Here is a 21,926-nt window from a genome sequence, read left to right on the forward strand (position 1 = left end):
CAAAAGCAAGATTCTACACCCAAACATTTATCACTCTTGCTCAGCAACACAAATGTGCTGAGAATTCAAATTCCAAATGGATTCAAACTCCAAATGGATTCAAACTCCAAACGGATTACACAGGATTACACAAAAGTATCAACCTAAAATTAAAATATTTGTAAGAACATGATAAATAGGAGGTGAAACGTCTTGATAACAAAGATTTTGACATATTTAGTGAATTTCTTAAAATATATCTCCAGATTCCTTTTGTTTTACCCAGTTGTTATCTAAATGCCTACCATGAATATCAAAATACACTGTTACAATTTTATCCAATTCTCATTTTTACTCTAAAATAGTTATTTTACTGAGCAATTGTGCTCAGTAACTATTTTAATAGTTTATTTTGTACAGTTTTCTTACCCTATTTATTTGTGTACTAGGATATAAGTACTGAAATTGTTTCTATTACTAGTAATTACCGTATAATGGTAACACATTTTAAAATGGCAGATTTATTTGGTTTCTCTACTTACTAATAGCCAGAAAACATAGGATTAGCACATGAGAAAAAAATACCAATAGAGCTAAACAGGAGACAATTAAATTTATATATGGTACTCACATTTCACTGCCTAAGTTCCAGGCACAAAATTCCCCTCCAAGTGGGGCTTGGTATAATTTGGAAGGAGTTCTAGTGTTCAATCAATAGATCTTGGCCATCTCTGGTAGCTTTGCCCTCCCAACCAAAACATGTTGTCACTAATTTTCACACAGTGTAAATCTTTTGATTGAATAGTTCTGCTCAATGGAAGTTGGAGACATAAATCTTGAGGGAGCTGAGAGACCTTTCACTATGTGGAATTTGCAGGATTCAAGCAATTTGGCATTATTGAGAACTAAAGAGAAGACTGATTTGACAAGACATGTAAGTTAAGTCTAGAAAAAATGCTTAAGCTAATAAATTGAGATGGCTGGATAACTATACTATGAATCAATCAAGAAATCCAGATGACATCATAAACCACAGTCATAATGCTCTTGTGGAGAAGTACTGCTCTTGTGGTTTACGAAAACATTCTGAGTCTTTAAGAGATTTCAAGGGTGGAAATCTATTTCTAGTCAATCAGTGCTATTTATAAAAGGGGGAGGGACTGTTTTTGTTGTTCTTATGCTTAAAATTTTCAGTATAAGACAGCAGTTTAAAAACACCACTTAAGAAATTTAAAATTTTTAGAAAAAAACCTCCCAGGAAAAGAAATAATGAACACGTCCAGGGGCTGTTTGATATTATATGACACTGGGCTTCCAAATTATCAGGCTAGTTTTACTATAAGGCCATGCAGTGATTCTGAAATCTCACGCCACCTGTCTCCATCACAAAAAGAACGTCTACCCCCCTAAAGATGGTATGGAAGATCACAAAGGACAGATGCACAAAAATGTGTATGTTTCTTCAAATGACAGCAAAGCAAATTGAAAAGAAAATTGTTTACTACCACACAGTGACCTCCACTGTGTCTTCTATACATATTTTCCCCCTCTCAAACTCTTCTTTTTAAATGTCAACTTTCTATAATTTGCTGTGTCCTAAAATGAAGCTATTCTTTAATTTCTTCATATTTGTGTGCAATTCGATTAGTAGAATAAAGAAAAATGTGTACTTACTTATTTTTACGTATTTTACCCTTCTCCAGAAGGAATATCATGCAGCTTCTATCAATTCATTAAATTACAAAAGATTACATAAATTAAATGGGAGACAAGAAATGTAATAGGAGAGACAAAGAGTTGGGCCAGTGACGAACCTAAAGGTGCTCCCTTCCTAATTATAGTTCAACCACAAACTTGCCTTCAAATCTACTTTCATTCAATGTGAAGACAGAAAGCTGATGAACTGATTTTCAAAATTCATAATATTAAAACTAACCACAAATAATAATAATAGCAAATAATAATAATAATAGTAAATAGTACAGTAATTTTAAAATTCCAAGTAGTAATGTTATCAAGAAAATCTTTACAATAGACTCTACAATAATTTCAAAGGCACGTTTCTCAAATAGACGCACATATCCCACCAAAATGCAAATTATTAAAATCAAGTCTGTGGAAGAATAATTTCTGTGTAAAAAGGGATTACTTTCAGCTATAATAATGATGAATGGCCACTTGAAGGTGGTGGTGTTTGCATCTATGTAAAAGAACAAGCAGCTTTCTAGAGGTAGGTAGTGTAGAGAACATGGAAATTATTTTTAGACAGTATTTTTTTAAACCAAAACTAGCACTTGAATGAAATGGAAGAGTCAAAACCATTAGCAAACTAGAACTGCACATTAAATCAATCATGTTTCAGTTCATGAATGAATCTACTAAACACATATTACACCCTGGCAAAGGTTTGATTGGCAGATTTCCCAGTTATATCTCTGACCCTTATATAGATTCCCAGGCTCCTCCAGACCTACTGAGTCTGATTCTCTGGGTAAAATCTGTGAATTCAAAAAATTCAAATAATGATCTTAATGTCTACAAGTCAAGGAATTGAACCCCAGGATTTCAAATTGCAATAAAATTCCTTAGGTCTGTGTCACCACAAAAACTTTGAGAATCAGCCTATGACTGTTAACATATTTTAAAGCAGTAAATTCTCTAATAAAAAAATAACATATTATGTAGCTTGCCTTCCAAACTTCATATTCAGATTGGTGCTTCATTTCTGTTTGAAAGAAGGGCTCTTCCTTCAGTAAGAAAGCATTTGTCACGTTTTTAAAGCACTCATTTGGAAAAAATATATACAACTCAATCAAAATATGCCTACTTCCATTCTGGTTTGAAATAAAATCATTGTGCTAATGTATTGGGGTTTTGAAGAGGCGTATTTTGTATGGTTTTTTTTGACTTTCATATTTGCCAGTATGTATTGCTGTGTATTATGAAAAACATGCCTGCTGAAAACAGCTAATGATGCTTATTAACTTCCTTTTGTTAAACATACTAACCAGATGATAAAATAACAGTAAATACTAAGAGGACAAAACAAATGAGTGAAGGTAAGAATTTGAAGAAGAGGAAAAATCAAGAAATTTTTTTTTTTTTTTTTTTACTCTTCAATAGATGTTATTTTTTTCAAGCAGTTTTAAGTTCACAGAAAAATTTAGCAGAAAGTACAGAGATTTTCCATCTTTCTTTCACATATGCATAGCCTCTTCTATTATCAACATCCCCCATCAGAGTAGTGTATTTGTAACAGCTGATAAAACTACATTAATACATCCTTATCTCTCAAAGTCCACAGTTGACATTAGGGTTCACTCGGTATTGTACATTCTGTGGGTTTGGACAAATATATAATGGCATGTATCTACCATTATAGTGTCATATAGAATAGTTTCACTGCCCTAAAATTCCTCTGTGCTTCACTTTTTCATCCCTTCTGCTGCGATAACCTCTGAAAACCACTGATCTTTTTACTGTTTTTTTTTTTTTTATACTTTATGTTCTAGGGTATATGTGCACAATGTGCAGGTTTGTTACATGTGCCATGTTGGTGTGCTGCACCCATTAACTTGTCATTTACATAAAGTGAAAGTCTATCTTAAAAAGATGTCGCTGACATATAATTTGCCTTAAATCTCAGATAAAATCGTCTTGTTAGTCTTTAGACTCATAGAATTGTCTAAAACAAAGAGGCCAGACCATTTATTTTATTGCTGAACACTTGAATAGCAAATGGTCTATGAAATAGCAAACATAATTTGAGTTTTATTTAACTCATCCACCAAATTAGCCTACCTGTTGGGTTTTTTCAAATAAATACTTTTAGCTGATTCCATCTTGGATGCAACAAGATGTTCTCATACACTCACATCTATAAAATGGGCCCACAAGTCTTCCCCCACTTTTTCTCCCTGACTTGGGCTAAGGCATAAGTCTAAAAACAGGTCATGTTTTACAGTTTATGTTTCTCAAAGTGCTTAAGAATGAAAAGATGGCAACAGATGCAAAAGTGGGCAAGTCGTTTAGAGGAAGGACTTTCTGGGCTCATACAATCTCCAGAATAAGATTTTCCTTTGGTATTTTGGATACTTTTGCCAGCATCCTTTTCAGGCAGTACTACCCAGGAGCCAGCCTTCTCAGGAAAAAAATCCTAGGCAATATGCTTGATCCAGAGCTCAATTCTTTTAATTATTAGGTATAAATGAAAAAAATTATAGTGTTTTATATGAGAAATCACTAGGAAACTCAGTTTTCACTAAAGAAAACTTTAGATAAAAAGAAATAACCAGATGGATGGATATGTGTTGGATGAATGGATAAATGGATGGATAGATAAATAAGTAGATAGGAGATTATAATAATATAAAATTGTTTTTATATTGTTCTCTGTAATTCTAAGTCTGAATCCAAAAAGTAAATAATAATAACCATTACTTAAAATTCCATATTACTTAAAATTTTTGAGATTTTAAAGCATATTACTCTCTTACCCTAAATACCTATTCATATTTATTCTGTTCATTTCCGTAACTGTAATTCATGAGGTCATTAATTACTCATGAATGAGTTTGCTAATCTAAAGGAAAATTGAGGACCAAGGTATGTTGATTTATTTCAATTACATGTCTTCTTAGATTTATGTTCATTACTCCCTTTAAAAATGAAACACAACAAGCTAATACATTGGGTCCATGCCTTTTTTTTTTTTTTTAACATTTGAAAAGCACACAGCACCTTGTCAGGCATATAGTAGGTGTTTAAAATAAATGTGCTAAATTAAACTAACTATTGCCCACACTACACATAAATTGCAGCCTAAGAGCAGCAGTGTGTGAAAGCACACTCTGTAATGACCCAGTTCAGCTGGACAGATTAAAGTCTGGGGCATAGCATTTCAGTGGCTTGATCCATCTGCCACCAGTCACTTGTGGGAAGAGGCTTCTGTTTCTTGTCAGCCAGCAATAGGAAGCACAGCAGGATTTAGTAGCTGCTGAAGCTCCAAAGGAAAGGGCACAGTACACACCATTCATGTCAAGTCCGTTACGAGATCCTGGTTTCCTTATCCTCCCCATCTGGTAAATAAACACTCTCCATGCTGTTTTGCCTCAGATAATACCTCACTTACTAGGTCAGAAAAAAATACACTCAGTAAGGAGTTCAATAAACCTATTTATAAGAATAAAAGTACACATAATTTATATTTGATCTCGCAGAGACTGTAAAGATTGAGAGCATTAGTTATTCGGCTTGCTCAAATTTCTCTTCAACCACCCATGGTTATTTGATACAGTCAGGTAAAGTGAGATTTTAAAGTAATATTATCAAGATACTATTTCAATGTTCAACTTCACATTCTGTACACAGATGAAGTCACAGTGAAAGAAAAAAAGCAGTCCCTTCAGTGAAATTACAAATAATCTTTATTTCTTCTCAAAAGTGGAATACTTAGAACATTCATTTGTTTCAGCTCTTGCGGTCTGTCAAATGGGAAAATCTTTGTACATAGGCAATGGGCATAATTTGAAGGTACGAGGCCACATTAACAATGTTTTTTTTTGTTGTTGTTGCTTGGGTTTTTAACCTTCAGAGCAGTTCCTTTGCTCAATACCTCACATCCTCTTTTCTGACTTAAAGAGCAGAACAGCAAAGTATTAATAATGTGATGGGTAATCACTGAGTTCATTTGCAATACTGTTCTAAAATTAAAAGCCAATTGATAATGTTCCACCAAATAGAATTTCAGCAGTAAAATTTCGTCAGTCAACAGATCAACATAGACCACGGCTATGCTGCTGGGGAGCGGGGTTGGGTGTTTCGGGCAAGAGGTGTCATTTATCAGTGCACCTTGGAGGAGGAGGAAGATACTAAGTTAAAGATGTTGGTGTGCACCAGAGATCTCCCAGGAACTACACATTTTCTTTTTCTTTTTTGTTTTTTTTAACCATGACCCATTTTTTGAATACAAAGACACAGTACTCTGCTTTTGGGAAACAACTGAAAAAAAATACGGGAATAGATAAGAAAGTTGTTTTATTTGTCTTATTTGTTTCTGTGTTTTTTTCATATTAAACTAAAATTTCACTCACTAGTAAAGTTTTTTTTTAAAGAATAAATTGCTTAATGGATGTAGTGAGGTAATAAAAGGTTTCCTTTATATGAAGCAATATAGGATTTTAGCTTTATGAGGCACTTACCAGTAAATAATAGATGAATGTGTGTTAGTTAAGAATAAAGAGACATGAGGACATGAGGATACTCCCATGATCAGGTAACTTTCAGTTATTTAAGTGGAAACAACAGACCTGATTATTTTCTCTTTCTATAATTACCCATGTTCAAATGGTCAGCCTGCTTGGAAGAAAGGACTTTTATGTACTGTATTTGGCACCGGGTCTTAGAATGAACATCATAATTTTCTTTAGAGATTGTACAGTCTTCTTTGGGTAAATCAAAACAAATCAGCAGCTGTGCTAGAACAAAGTTACATAGGACACATTTTTTCAGATAGGGACAATTATGGGGTGACTGTTAAACTCTTAAGCCCAGGTTCCTTTTTTTCTCCCTCTCCATACTGCACCCTGGTTCTGGCCCTCAGCAGCTCTTGCTCAAACTCCTGCATGTCCTTTGCTGCTTTCTGTCTTCTCATCAAGTATTTGAACAGACAAGCCATAATTTTAATAAAGTTCTATGCAGAATCCACAATTTTTTTTTAAAAAAGAGATATTTTAGTAACATAATTCCACAAAAGGTTTAAATTTATAATTGACTCGTTCCTATATTAATCAGTGTTATGAGTGACAACTGTCACCTCAACTTTCTAAATCTTACTTCAGTTACACTGTATCAAGAAAATATATTTCTAAATCTTACTTCAGTACACGGTATCAAGAAAATTCTGAATTATGCAGATAAATCATGCAATTAAACAGACTCATAAGTGTAAAATAATATATGAAGGTCAAGTTTGGTTCTAATTCATATTATAAGGTTAATAAGTGCAAATATTTCTCTAGTAAGTATTTAATTTGGAGAGAATGGATGAATAGGTTCCTTGGCCAGAAAATAAATTTCAAATGCATTTTGTAGCAGTATGAAATAGTCAATGGTATATATTTTCAAATATTAAAAACTTTACCATTTATCCATGGATATTTATCAGCTATCCATTCAATGTCTCAAAGCAGCCATATTTATTTTGTTTTAATGTTAGGTTCAGAAGTTTTAATTTCATTTCTGAAACTTTATCTGAAGCTCTAAGTCAAATTCATTCAACTCTTTAACATATTCAAGTGTTCAAAATGACACAGCTTTGCTTAAGAGGTAGTTGGCTAAAGAATTTACTTCTTGTCTTTAAAAGGTAGCATTTTCCCATCTCATTTTAGATACTTGATTCAGTACTTCGCCCAAAGACATTTATCTAATTAGCATAAAGAGGAAAATTTCTGTAACTCACCGCCAATACAGGTAACTAATTTAGTTACAGGTAACTAAAAAAATCTGAAACTTAAAATTGTACATAATAAATCAAGAATTTATGTGGAATTATCTGACACTGTTTTGAAAGACACTGTCATCTTCTTAACAGTTAGCTCATCTCCAGGACTTACATATATTTTTAAAGTGTCGTTATACTACATCTTTTGGCATCACTACACTTTTGCCAATCTCTTGGATACTGTTCTAAAACTAAGTTTTTCTTCTTCTGTTGTAAATTACTGTGTGATTTATTTAAAAAAAAAAAGAGATTCACACTTTGGTCTCACATGGCTATGTTTTTTAAAAAATCAATCAAAATAGAAAAATCAGCAATCCTATGCTCTCATAGAGGTAAATTATAAAGATTCCACATCATTCTTTCCTTTAAAGAGATGCATCTAGTATGTTGCACATTATTTGATTCTTCTCTGAAACGTAATTATTAGGCAATGATTTCTTTAGCAATTTATGTATGCAGAAGACTCATTACAATGTCAAAAGTAGATTTCATAAATCTGTGTGTAGGATAATGCCTACTTCATTGCAATGCAACTTACTTTGAATAGCTCTACAAATTTTTATTGAGACATTTGAATATTGTTTATGTGTGTGTGTGTGTTGATAACATTAAGCTGTTCAGTAAATGATGAAAGAGAAGAGCCTTTTTTATGTGCTGAATGTTTTCTTACAAAGTGACATTATAACAACGGGGCTATAAAAACATCAATTTTACAGCATAAAATATATTATGGACTTAGGTAATTTTTATTACCATAAAAGGTGAATCAATAAATTACTGGCATCTGCTTTCTTGTTGTCCAGGAATTTTCTGTGAGAAGTTTTGGTGCAGTGTTTTGGGAAGCAGCACAGTACAGTAGTTAAGATACCTTAGGATGTCAACACCAGCCTTCTTCAAAACCTTGTTCACTGCTGTGTGGCCACAGATAGCTATGCAGTTATCTTGTGTCTTGGTTCCGTCTTCTGAAGTACAGAAAACAGTAGTGTCTACCTATAGGATTATTATAAGAATAATATGAATTTTATCTCATACAGAAAAACCTTTGATATTTGCAGGACCTAGAACGAGAATATAAATGAAGACTCCCATACCATAATGAAAATGTTCTGTCTCTTACTGATGGTGGTGGCCTGTTTGGAGCAGTCACTGCAGGGACACCAGCTCCAGCAGGGGTGGTGGAGCTGGTGGAGGCCAGGAACACTCAGGAGCCCTGTCCCCTACCAAGTTAAAGGGGCGAGAGCCCTGTACTCCCAAGCACAGCTGCAGTTGCCCAGCCGCGACTCTAGACCTGGGCATCCCTGCACTCTCAGGGGCTCAGACAGCAGCCCCCTACACTTGCAGGCTTGGAAGCGCCTGCTCCTGCTCCCTGGTCTCTCTCTGCTCCTGGCACTCACTTTGATTTTGGAGCAAAGTTGAAGTTTAGCCTAGGCATTGTTGCCATCTAGCCAGGTATGGGCACACTTGAGGCAGTCCTGACATGTCAGCCCATCCTTACTCTCCCTTGGCCACCTCTGAAGCTATGGGCACTGACGAGCTCAGGGAGGGAGGCCAGGAGCAGGGCTGAAGGGTGGCTTGGCACTGAACTGCAGGTGTTCCTCCACATGAACAGACTGGGCATAGTGGATGGCATGTCGATGGCAGGAAGCAGACAGGTTCTTGGGCTGAAAGGGGCGGGTCCCTGGTGAAACCCCACTTTCAAGCCAAGGACAGCCTGAACCCTGGAGGCCGGGCTGCCAGTTCTGGATGGAGTTTATGGCCCAGAGTGAGAATTTATGGTGCTTCTCTCAGGCCCACTCATGGCTGCCCATGGACCCATCAGCACACACTTCCTCCCTCCTGAGACCATAAAAACCCTGGACTCAGCTAGACCCCAACAGACACTGGAACGGCCTGCAAAAAGGAGTCACCCACTCTAGGCCTTCTCTCCTATGAGAGCAGGACACTCGTCAGGATGACCTGCTGCGGAAAGGAGCTACCCACTTTGGGTCTCCTGAGAGCTGTTCTGTCACTGAATGAAGTTTCTCTCCACTTTTCTCACCCTCCAGTTGTCGTATACCTCATTCTTCCTGGAGGTAGGACAAGAACTCAGGACCCACGGCATGGCTGGACTGAAACACACCCCAATCCCTCTTGGCATGTTGTGGGTGACAGGAAGGAGAGAGGAGCTGTGGGCCTCTGGGGAGCCCTGACCTAGGGGTTCCCCAAGCCAGGGCTGTGACAACCTCTTTGGGGCTCCGCAGCTCCTGGCATCTCCAAGCTTCCAGGTCCCACCGTGATCTCCTTGTCCAAACACAGGTGCCCAAAGTGGAAGCCATGTGTGGTACATCTGGTCCAGCTGCAGCCTTGCATAGAGCTGGCACCTGTGCTGGCACCTGGAGCTGCCTGCTCTGCTATAGAAGCCAGTATGCCTGGCTATGCACAGTGGCAAGACCCCACACTTGCTTACCCACATACCCCTTGCCACTCCGCACCTCACTCGCCCTTGGCAGTTGTGGGATCTGAGCAAGTAGTGTGAGTTGAATGCAGCCTGCCAGGCAAAGTGGGCAGAAAAAGCTTATTGGGTGCAAGCAATACTCAGGCAGAAGGCACCACGAGCCACATAGATTTCCAGCTGTGAAGGGACACCCCAAGTATCCCGTGACGCTACCTTGAGAAATATACCTCCATAAGGATGTGGATGACTAGATTTGAACTTAGGATTCTGGACTCCACAGAGTCCTGTTGTGGGATATGGTGGCATCATATCAATTGGCCCCAGTCTGAAGTCTGATCAGCTTTTCTCCTTGCCTCTGGCCTCATTTTATACCTTGAGGTGCTTTTCATGCATGTAAGTAGTCATCTTGGCCACATGTCAAAGCTCCGGAAATAATCAATAAAAAGACACCCCTTGGCCACTCCTCAGTCCTGGGGGTATACAAATCAGCAGCATAGATGTTTCAGGGAGATGTACCCAGGTAAGATCTCCATGTAGACCTTGGAAGTAGATTTGTGGGCAGAGAATTCTGGAATACAGACACCAAGAACATGGTCTGGAAAAGAGTTGGGATTATTCTTTAATGTAACGAATTTGTTTGCTTTATGGAAAGGGATGCAGCTATAAGGAACAAAAATAAAACCCTCTAAAGCATGGGACCCAGAGCAGAGGTTGCTCATGCCTAGGTCTAAAGGCAGTGTGATTCATATCACAACTTAGGGCAACGTATATAATACAGTGGGTTGTCAAAAAAAAAAAAAAAAAAAAAAACCCAAACAACAAAAAATTCAAAACCATGAACTCTCATTCTTATGTTCTATTCTGTTTTCATGGTGTTTACCATTAGTTGTGAAATTAGTTCGTGCTACAACTTACACATTATTTTCAGCCAAATCATTTTCATTATGGCCATCAATTTTTAAATGTTAGTTTTAAACTTATTTTTAACTAAAAATTCACTTCTAGTTTCAAGGGTAATTATGTTACCTCTCCAATAAAACATAAATACATATGTTATTGATAAATGTTAGGCAAAAAGGAGGCCACTGAAATGTCCAGTGAGATTGCAAATATAAAATGGACAAATATTAAATAGAGCTTAATGTAAGTGCAAAAGGTAGTACAATATAATATTACCTCCATTCTAGGCATTAAGCATTTGTTTGTTAATATGCAACTGACAAAATATGGTGAGAGCCTGTATCCAGCTGATGTACCTTCCTTTGCCAGATGTGTGATTTCAAACCATGGATCTGGAAACAATATTTTTACTTGAATATTCTCACAGGGCAAAATAGGTTAAATACACAAACATCTACATAAACAAAGAGCACAAAATCAAAACCAATGTGGAGCAGTAAACTCCCTAATCAAATATATTTTTATAAGTGCCTCAAATAAATGTGCAAAAGCAGCCAGGGGAGATTTACCCCAAGTTCAGCACATTCAACAAAGGAGTTAAGCCAGCAGCACCTCTCAATACCATGAGGTCTCCAACATTCAAAAATTCTTATTCTGTGCATGGCTTTTAATCTGTTCGAAAATGTTAAATTATCTTTTAAAAACTGCATTGGAATTATGTGGTTGAAGAATGCCTATAACACCTCCAATGAACTCTTTGGCTCCACTGAACACTTGAAAACTTGGCTCCCACACATCCTCCACATGGCTAGAGGACGACCTGACCATAAATCAGACACCCTTTCTTGAAATGTTGGCTTGAAAATACAGCACAAACTGCTCAGAGGAAGTTGATGTTTAATATGGTCTTACCCTATCTCTCCAACACTATATTCTTCTATTTTCTGCAAGAAACTCTATTCTCACATTAACAGATCTCTCATAATGGACTTTCATCTCCCAAACCTCTGCTTAATATGTTGTGCCTTGATTATTCTCAGCATTAGTTGAATGAGAGTAGAGCAGGGATGATAATAGAACTTAAGGCTAGGAGTTTCAGGCTCTAACACAACTGAGGCAAAAGACTTTCATGCTCTTGGGAAGGAGATCTAAGTCAACACATTACAAGGAAGTAATTATCTGTAATGAATCCCCCCACCCGACCTTCTTCCTATCTCCACCTCCACCTCACATTCTCTGCCCTGAAGGTCTACCTCAAATGCTACCTTCTCTCATAATATAATCTATTAACTACACATATTAAGAGCTTTATGTATATAGAATTGCATTATACACAATACAACAATTCAGCTGTCTATGACAGCCAGTAAGGCAAAATCAACCAGTAAAGGAGACTGAACATGAATGTGAAGAACTGGCAAGCAAGTTCCCTCTCTAAAGACACAGCTACTACTAAGCTCCATTCATTTAGACAATCTCCTACTCATTCATTTGTGAAGATGGGATTTCCTGCCCTCAACAGGATGATACGGCCAAATACATGACACCTGACACTGGGTAGATGTGATTGACAGCAGTCTATTAGTTGCAATACTGATAGCCTGGGGGAGGAGTGCCACACAGGGTTGCACTTGTAGCAGAGTGAGCCAGCAGGGACTGTGAGAGACAGGCTTTGCAGTCATAGAAGGACCCACCTGGTTCCCACAGGTGGATGTGATTGACTTCATTGAGCCATCTAGCAGGCTGGTATGTAGGTGAAACCTGGTAAATGAAGAGCTGGGTGAAGTGTAGCTAGACTAGCTTATAGAAGGGCTCCCGAGTTGGGGATCCTTTGCTGCTCGGTTGGCGCTATCAGATGAGACCAAAGGAATCTACAGATAGGTTGAGCAGCTCAGGCTTGACAAGAAAGTACTTAACATTTTAGGCCTTTCAATATACACACATTTGTTGCCTCCAAGAATGCAGGCTCACTGCTGGCACATCTTCTGAATTTTTAAGAAAAATCAGAAATCTTCAGTTTTATATAAAATTCTCTCAATTTCAAATATTGGCTGAGATTATCTTTAAATCAGCATACATGCCAAACAAAATGTTCTGTGGACCAGATTTAATGGAGCCTTTCAGCTTGCACCCTCTGTTCTACATACATAATTACATTTCATCACAATAAATAAATGAAGTAGCTATGACAACTCCAGTTCTGCAGACAGAAAAAAAAGTAAATGTTAAGCCCCAAGTATTCAGAAACTTGTCCAAAGTCACAGATTATATTTAATTAATTCTCATGCATAACTATTTAATAAGTTAAAGTTAGTTAGTAAATAAATGTTTCTCAGTGAGACGATTAGCACATGGAATATTTCATTTCAGCATATGACCAAATTCATGGTCAGAGATTCATAGTGCATGATGCAAATTTCTGTCAATTTTACTTTTTAGCTGTTTCACTGATAGGGCTGACATTTAAGTAATTAATTCCAGTAGCAAAATATTGCTTAACATGTGAGCTACTCCTCAAAGGAAATCAGCATTATGAAAACAATTGATATGTTTTATATTTACAATAATTTTCTTTTAATAACATGATTTCTTAACTCCACATTGAATTTTAAAGAATGTTCATGTGGAGACATTTTGATTTTCCTTATGTGCCTTGATTAGTGTAATTATTAATATTACACAATTTTAAATATTATATAATTATGTGGGAGATCTCTTTATTCACTGTGAATTAATAAATATGGATTGATTTTATCCTTTGCAACAGTGCATGGTATCAAAAAATATTAAACTTACTAAATTTATCTCATGAAGATCTTCTTTGTATTAATTTTAATGGGCCAGATTAATCAACAAGGCAATTTGTTAATTAGGTATCTACCAGTTTGATGAAACAGTTTATAACCAGCACACACAAAAATTAAAGAAAAGGAGAAAATTATAAGACTTTTGCACTTTCTATATGCCAAAGTAAGGAAATAGCTTGAAATTATTAAAAAGATAAATAATACTACATATTCCCTACAAGTAAATTAGGTAGGCTGACTTTCTTCTATGAAAAAAACATTTTTCACTTTCTACCCAGAAATTGCTTTGGGATGAAGTAGGCTCAGAAACAAGCCCAGTTTAAATAAGATGTGTGTAAAATACAAAGAGTAGACCTTCACTAAATGTGAACTCCTTTTACAAAAATTGCCAATTTTTATAATATTAATAATAGTGGTATATGGCCAGGGTGGGGGGTGGCTCATGCCTGTGATCCCAGCACTTTGGGACGTCTGAAGTCGGGAGTTCAAGACCAGCCTGGCCAGCATAGTGAAACCCCATCTCTACTGAAAATGCAAAATTTAGCTGGGTGTGGTGGCGCATGCCTGTAGTCCCAGCTATTCTGGAGGCTGAGGCAGGAGAATTGCTTGAACCCAGGAGGCGGAGGTTGCAGTGAGCTGATATCTCACCACTGCATTCCAGCCTGGGTGACAGAGCAAAACTCGGTCTAAAAAAAAAAAAGAAAAAGAAAAAGAAAAAGAAAAAGAAAAAGAAAACTAGTAGTATACAAAGGACTATTAGGAACAGATGAACTCACCAAACACACAAGCTTTAATTCTTTTAAGGTATAATATTCTAGAATGGAAATGCCTCATAAACAATAAACTATTGTTAAATCTTTATACCATTTACCTTAAAAAATCAGGAGATAAGAAAAATCAAGGGTGCATATGCATGCACACTCACACTCACACACACACTGAGAGCCAGACAGAATGAATAGTTGTTCACTTTTAAGTGGTTTCCAAAAGATATATATTAAAAAAGTAAGAATCTTGAATACTTACAAAAAAGTTCTTGCATAACTAATTTAAAAGCAATAGCTAGGAAAGTAAAATTCTCCTTGATCTGTAAAAAGGCTTTGCTTTATGAAAGAATGAGCTTTGATATGCTGGAGGATGGCCCACCTGAGGTTGCCTCAACTCAAAAGTCTTTAATGTGTTCTTAGTCTCATAAAGCAATAAACTGCACATAATTATAAATTAATTAGGGGACTTATTCATGAATAATCTCACAGCTATTAAGAAGTCAAGCATTTGCTGGGTCATATTTGTTTTGGCCAATAAGAGAAACAGTCAGGTGCTCACTAAAAGAGCAAAGTGCTCTTCTGCAACTGCTGCTGGTTTGTGTCCTGCCACCGTACTCAAATCTCTGCCTCAGGAAAACATCCAACTTTCAAAGTTTCTGGTAAAGGTTGTAAAGGAAGCAATCAGTGTCATTAGAAAGAACTATGCATGTCACTATACTAAAGGAGAAAAGAGGTAGTAAAAATGACAAAGAAGGCATGAGGCACAGACATTGAAAACTAACCTGTATTTAAGCTTACTTTATTTTCACTTTACCTCTACTCCAAGTGGGGAGTTTTTACTGCAGGCACTACAAACCGCAGGTATGACAATGACATAAGAACCAGGGAAGTGGCTGGAAAGGGAAAGTTACGTAGTTAGACTGGCCTGCCTTTGAGTCTTGCCCAGCCATTTGTACCACTGTAGTCTTGGATTACTTTATCTCTGAAGCCCCAGTTTCTTAAACTGTAAAAGAAGATTTCATAAGATTTTTGTGAGGATTACATTGAGAATGTTTAAAGGCTGTCACATACTCAGAACATAGAGCACATGGAAAAGAGAAAGACTGCATGTTGGGTGCTGAGGCACTCCAACATTAAAGGGCAGGACAAGGAAGAAGATCCAGCAGAGGAAACTGATAAGGAAGGCTCAAAGATGCAGAAAGAAAACCACGCATATGTACTACTCTTTGATATAGTTTGAATGTCCCACCTAAATCTCATGTTGAATTGTAATCTCTAGCGTTAAAGGCACGGCCTGGTGAGAGGTGTTTGGGTCCTGAGGGCGGATCCCTCAGGGTTTGGTGCTGTCCTCAAGATATTGAGTGATTTTTCTGAGATCTGGTTGTTATAAAGTGTGGCACCCCCCCGCCTCCACTCTCTCTTGCTCTTACTCTGCCATGCGAGATGCCTGCTCCCTCATTGGCTTCTGTCATGAGCAAAAACTCCCTGAGGCCTCCCCAGAAGCTGAGCAGATGCCGATGCCATGTTTCCAGTACAGTCTGCAGAACTGTGAACCAATTAAATCTCTTCTTTATCAATTACCCAGCCTCAGGTATTTCTTTATAGAAATGCTAGAACAAACTAACCATTGGGGAAACCAAGTGAAAAAGTGTTTTAGAAATAAAGGAGAGAATATTTGCTGTCAAGATAAAGAGATGGGGATAGTCCATATAGACAATTATTTGAGAAGTTTTATTAAAAGGGGAGAATTGAGAAATAGTAAAGGAGAATAGTAGGATCATGTTTATTTATTTATTTTTAGTTGAGAGACATTATAGTATGTTTGTGTGCTAAAATATCTCAGTAGGGGAGGAAACATTAAAGATTTGGAATTAATGGTGCTATGAATTTTAATAAGATTTATAACATAATAGAGCAGGAGAGACAGTGAATAATTACATGAGCAAAGAACTTGGGTAATACACAGGAAGAAAGATTGACCTCATATAGGAACAAAGCCACCGTTACGTACGAGCAGATGCAAGCGGGTAGGTAGATTTAGTGCTAGTTACATAAAGTTCTTAATTGCTTTCTTAACTTGAAAAATAAGAGGTGGGGGAATTGATGTGTTGAGGACAGAAAAAATGTGGTTATAAAAAATGTAACAGAATTAGTGGCGAAACTTAAGAACCAATAGATATTTATGGTCATGTATTTCAAGTGAATCCAGTCAGCAGGATGATGTGTTATTTTCCAGTTATGAGAATAAGTCAAATGGCTAAGACTTGATGTGGATTTGAGCTTTGTCATGGTAGTATTGTGGAGAGAGAAACAAGTGAGGGAGTTGAGGATTTATAAAATGACATGATATAATGATGGAACATTCTTTTAATCTAGGACGGTAAACCCAAAGTGAGGGCTTGATGAGGTGATAGATGGTAAAACGTAGGTCAATAAACCAGATCTGAGGCAGCTCAGGAGGTTATTAGAATAAAAGTACTGGAGAAAGTAAAATAGAATGATACGTGAAAAGTGTTTGAGAGTAAAAAGCCTTAAATTGAGAATCTGGAAGTACTTTTGTCACTATTTCTGATAAGGTTTATGGTATGATTCTAAGATTGGGGATGGAGGAGGCAGAAGAAAACATCTTTGAATGTAAGAAGGTCAAGAAATTGCAATATCCGATTGGAAGGTGTATCATACACTGATGCGGATGCCAGCATAAAGGATAATAAAAATATGGTGGAAAGACAGTGAGAAGAGAGCAGATACTTTTAATGAATGAAATGGAATAATGAGAGGGTTGGCAGATGACAGCAATAAGGAGTGGCAGATGGTTTAGCCTGATGGCACATACCTCAAAGGAGCTAGGGGTCTTTAAGAAGGTTGAGGATTATGGTCTGGAAGTAACAAAGATAAGCAAGAAAGACATCTGTGTTGGTTTCTTATTGTTGCTGTAACAGATTACCATATAATTTAGTGTCTTAAAACAACACATTTATTATTTTACAGTTCTCAAGGTCAAAAGTCTGCAGCATGTTTCACTGGCTAAAATCAAGGTGTCAGCAGGACTGTATTCCTTCTGGAGGCTTCAGGGAAAAAATCTGTTTCCTTGCATTTTCCAGCTTCTTAGAGGCTGCTTGCATTTCTTGGCTCCTGACCCCTTCCATCTTCAAAGCTAGTGGTTATCATCTTCAGTCAGTCTCTCCCTGACTCCAACACTTCTGCCTCCCTCTTATAAGAATCCAAATGATTACAATGGACCTACCTAGATAACTCAAAATAATCTTCCCATTTCAAGTTTCTTAAGCACATCTACAAAGTCCATTTTGCCATGTAAGGGGACATATTCACAGATTCTAAGGTTTAAATGTGGACATCCTTGGGGACAGGGGGAGGAGTTACTCTGCTTACCAGAATAACTCCAGGCCTAGTGAAGTATGGTATGAAAGAGGGGTAAGCCACACTTGAGTGTCCCCGAGAGAATCTAGTTAGTGAAAACAAACAAACAAAAAAAAGAGAGCGAGAGAAAAATGTTTACAAAAGAGTTTGATAAAATAGGAGATTTTGCTGACTTTAGACTATTATATCCAGTAGATACAGTGGAGGAATTTAGAGATTACGGAGGAGTGAGGATTGGGTCAGGTCAGGGGATACGCAGAGCCATGTGTGGTAAGAATTTGCAGAGTGATGGAAGACATTGGAGGCTGACGTTTCTGGTGTTAACTGAGAGCAAAAGGAAATGTAAGACACAATGAGATTTATTCTGAGGACAAGGTGCCTATTTAATTCTAATTATAGATTATTTATTGGATTTTGTCCCTTATTCAGTTTTTAGTGAGGAGACTGGCAGTGTCAAGGGTTAAGGGAAAATGGTAAGGCTGGCAGTCTTACCTGGAGCACACAGTCCATACGTCTTCCCTAAAATATGTTATTTTATTTCCATCTGTTCCATGTCTATAAACTATTCCCTAACACTAGGAATTGTTATAAACAAAAAATGAAAATTTGTTTACCTTGATGATTCTGTGAAATGAATATGAATGTGTTGAGAACAACAGAACCTTTTCTTCTTAGCATGCATCTATAATTTAATTTATCACGTTACTATTTCTGTTAAAAACATTTAGCAGATGCTGCCATCCCCTTCCCTGCTATAGGAAAAACACAAGATACCTTGTTTAAGGATGACAATTGATGGCAAAATTTATCAGAGTATCCTGAGTCCTCTGGGAATTTGAGGTTAGTAAGTACTTGCATGATCTTGAGCAATCCCTTTCCTTCCTAGAAGATGAATATGCTAATAGGGCTCAGCTCATAAGATTACTGGGAAGATTACCTTTCAAAATGCAAGCGTCAGCACACAGTAATGGTTCAAATTTTTAGAATTATTAATATTATTATTGAAATAGTCTCACTCTGTCATTCAGGCTAGAGTGCAGTGGTGTGATCTCGGCTCACTGCAACCACCGCCTCCTGGGTTCAAGCGATTCTCCTGCCTCAGCCTCCTGAGAATTATATTAGCCTCCCCAAATCCTAGATGATATCTATTATTTTAATAATTGTGTCAAAACCTACTTCAAGTCTTGAGTCCTATAAGTTATGTGGAGTAAGTAAATACTCAAAATAAATGTAATGTTTAAGATTTGACACATGAATTCATCTTAAAAAGAAAACTGTTTTTGTAAGCTCCTAGATTATAAAAGATGAGACCCAGAGGGCCCATGTGAGCTCCTTCATTTATTCATTCCTTCATACATTTGCTCATGCATTTATTAATTAAGTGCTTACTATTGGGCATTGAAATTATAGCAATAGATAAAACATTGATCTTATAAAGTTAATGTTCTAGCAGGGAAAACACACCCACACAGGGAAACACAATATGTAATTTAAAGGAATAACACCTGAAATGAAGCAGGTGAAACAGGGTTAGAAAATGATGACTAGGTGGATTAGGGAACTTGGGGTAAACAGGATGGTCACAGAAGGTATCTTTTGAAGAGGTGACATTTAAATAGAGACTCAAATGAAGTAAGGCAGCTGGAGAAGAGAATTCCAAGCTAAGCAGAGGAAAGAGCAAGTGCAAAGGCTCTGAGAATAGACTTGGCAAATTGACAAGGCAGGGAGAAAGCCACGGTGGTCAGAGCTTAGAGTATGAAGTGGAGAAGAGTATGTTAGGTTCTTGGGATTTTATTGTAGTAGCAACTCTTTTTCTAATACTCATAAAAGAGTGGTTGAGTTATTCTGAATGAGATAATAAGGTACTGTATCTAAATTAAATCAAGTATTATTAATTAATTTAAAATAATATAAATTAAATTTTATTAAACAATACTAAGTTATAAAACAGAAAAGAAAACCCATTCCATCTAACCCAGAACCTCCCCTTAAAAGGAACTGTGATAATAAATTTTGGTATCCTTCCAGTTCCAAACATGTTTATATATTTCCAAAAATGGGAACTTACTACATTCATCATTTTGCACCTTGATTTTTTTTTCAATTCATAATACATTTTGGAGACTTTTAAGAATGTGTAGATTTTCATTCTTTTTACGTGACTGCTCAAAATTATACTGTATGGATTATCTTGATTGATTTAATCATGCTGTTGTATAAGGAAACAATCATCTCTTATTTTAACCATTACAAACAATGTTGTCATTTAAATATCAGTGTATATAGAGGCATAGCTTGGAAATATCACAGGTTTGGTTCCAAACCATAGCAGTAAAGGAAGTATCACAATACAGTGAGTCTCATTTTTGGGGGGTGTTTTCAGTCCATATAAAAGGTATGTTTATACTATGCTGTACTCTGCTCAGTGTGCAATAACATTATGTCTAAAATTATACATACTTTAAAAATATTTTGTTGCTAAAAACACTAACAATTGTCTAAGTCTTCAGAGCATCCTAATTCTGTTGCTGGTGGAGGATCTTGCCTGATGGCTGCGGACCGATTGGGGTGGTGTTTGTTGAAGATTGGGGTGGTGTAGCAATTTCTTAAATAAGACAACAACAAAATCTCCCACATCAATTGACTCTTCATACACAAAATATTTCTCTGCAGCATGTAATGTTGTTTGATAGCCTCTTACACATGATAGGACTTCTTTCAAAATTGAAGTCAGTCCTCTCAAACCCTGCCACTGCTTTATCAACTAAGTGTATGTAATATTATTGTCATTTCAACAATATTCACAGCTGCTTCACCAGTAGATTCTATCTCAACAAACAATTACTTTGCTCATCCATAAGAAGTAACTTCTCATCCTTTTGAATTTTATCCTGAGAGTGTAGAAATTAAGTCACATCTTCTCCATTTCTAATTATAGTATTCTTGATATTTCTGGACTATCTGCAGTTACTTCCTCCACTGGAAGTTTTGAACCCCTCAAAGTCATCCACAGGATTTGGAATCAACTTCTTCCAAACTTCTGCTTAGTATTGTGACCTCCTCCCATGAATCGTGAATGTTCTTAATGGCATCGAGAATGATTAATTCTTTCCAGAAGGTTTTCAATTGATTTTGCCCAAATCCATCAGAGGAATGACAATATATGGCAGCCATAGCTTTATGAAATGTGTTTCTTAAATAATAAGACTTGAACTTTGAAACTACTCCTTGATCTGTGGGCTGCAGAATGGATGTTGTGCCAGTGAACATGAAAACATTAATCTCCTTCTATATCTACATCAGAGCTTTCTGGTGACCAGTTGTATTGTCAATAAAAAGCAATATTTTGAAAGAAGTATTTTTATTCTGAGAATTAGGTCTCAACCATAGGCTTAAAATATTCAGCAAACTATGCTGTAAACAGATATGCTATCATCCAGGCTTTGTTGTTTCATTTAGAGAACATAGGCAAAGTGCACTTGGCATTATTCTTAAAGGCCCTAACATTTTTGGAGTGGTCAGCGAGCATTGGCTTCAACTTGAAGTCACCAGTGTCATTAGTGCCTAACAAGAGGGTCAACCTGTCTCTTGAACCTTTGAAGCCAGGCATTGAGTTCTCCTCTCTAGCTACAAAAATCTTAGGTAATATCTTCTTCTGATATATGACTGTTTCTTCTACATTGAAAATCTGTTTAGTGTACCATCTTCATCAGTGACCTTGACTAGACCTTCTGAATAACTTGCTGTATTAGCACTTGCTGCTTTACCTTATACTTTTGTATTTTGGAGATGGCTTCTTTCCTTATACCTTGTGAAACAACCACCGCTAGCTTCCAACTTTTCTTCTGCAGCTTCCTGCCCTCTCTTAGCCTTCGTAGAATTGAATAGAGTTACAGCTTTGCTCTGGATTAGGTTTTGGATTAAGGGAATGTTGTAGCTCATTTGGTCTCCTCTCTAGACCACTCAAACTTTCTCCATGTTAACATAAGCTGTTTTGCTTTCCTATCATTTGTATGTTCACTGAAGTAGCACTTTTAACTTAAGAACTTTTCCTTTGCATTCATAATTTGACTATTTGACAGGCCTAGCTTTTGACCAGTCTCAGTTTTTGAGATGCTTTCCTCACTAAGCTTAATCATTTCTAGCTTTAAATTTAA

At 36.8% G+C, this 21,926-nt stretch overlaps 2 long non-coding RNA genes across 2 annotated transcripts in view; both read right to left on the reverse strand.

Annotated features, from left to right (window-relative positions):
- Nucleotides 1–941, reverse strand: part of LOC105487496 (uncharacterized) — a 34,508-nt gene extending 33,567 nt beyond the window's left edge. Inside the window, exon 1 of the long non-coding RNA XR_011624307.1 lies at nt 611–941. This is a non-coding gene — a long non-coding RNA (uncharacterized lncRNA). The remainder of the gene's footprint in view (nt 1–610) is intronic.
- A 7,242-nt stretch (nt 942–8,183) lies between these two features.
- LOC105487495 (uncharacterized) overlaps nt 8,184–21,926 on the reverse strand; it is a 102,535-nt gene continuing 88,792 nt past the window's right edge. The window contains exon 5 of the long non-coding RNA XR_011624308.1: nt 8,184–8,470. This is a non-coding gene — a long non-coding RNA (uncharacterized lncRNA). The remainder of the gene's footprint in view (nt 8,471–21,926) is intronic.

Source organism: Macaca nemestrina, chromosome 6 (assembly GCF_043159975.1).
Source record: "Macaca nemestrina isolate mMacNem1 chromosome 6, mMacNem.hap1, whole genome shotgun sequence".
NCBI lineage: Eukaryota > Metazoa > Chordata > Mammalia > Primates > Cercopithecidae > Macaca > Macaca nemestrina.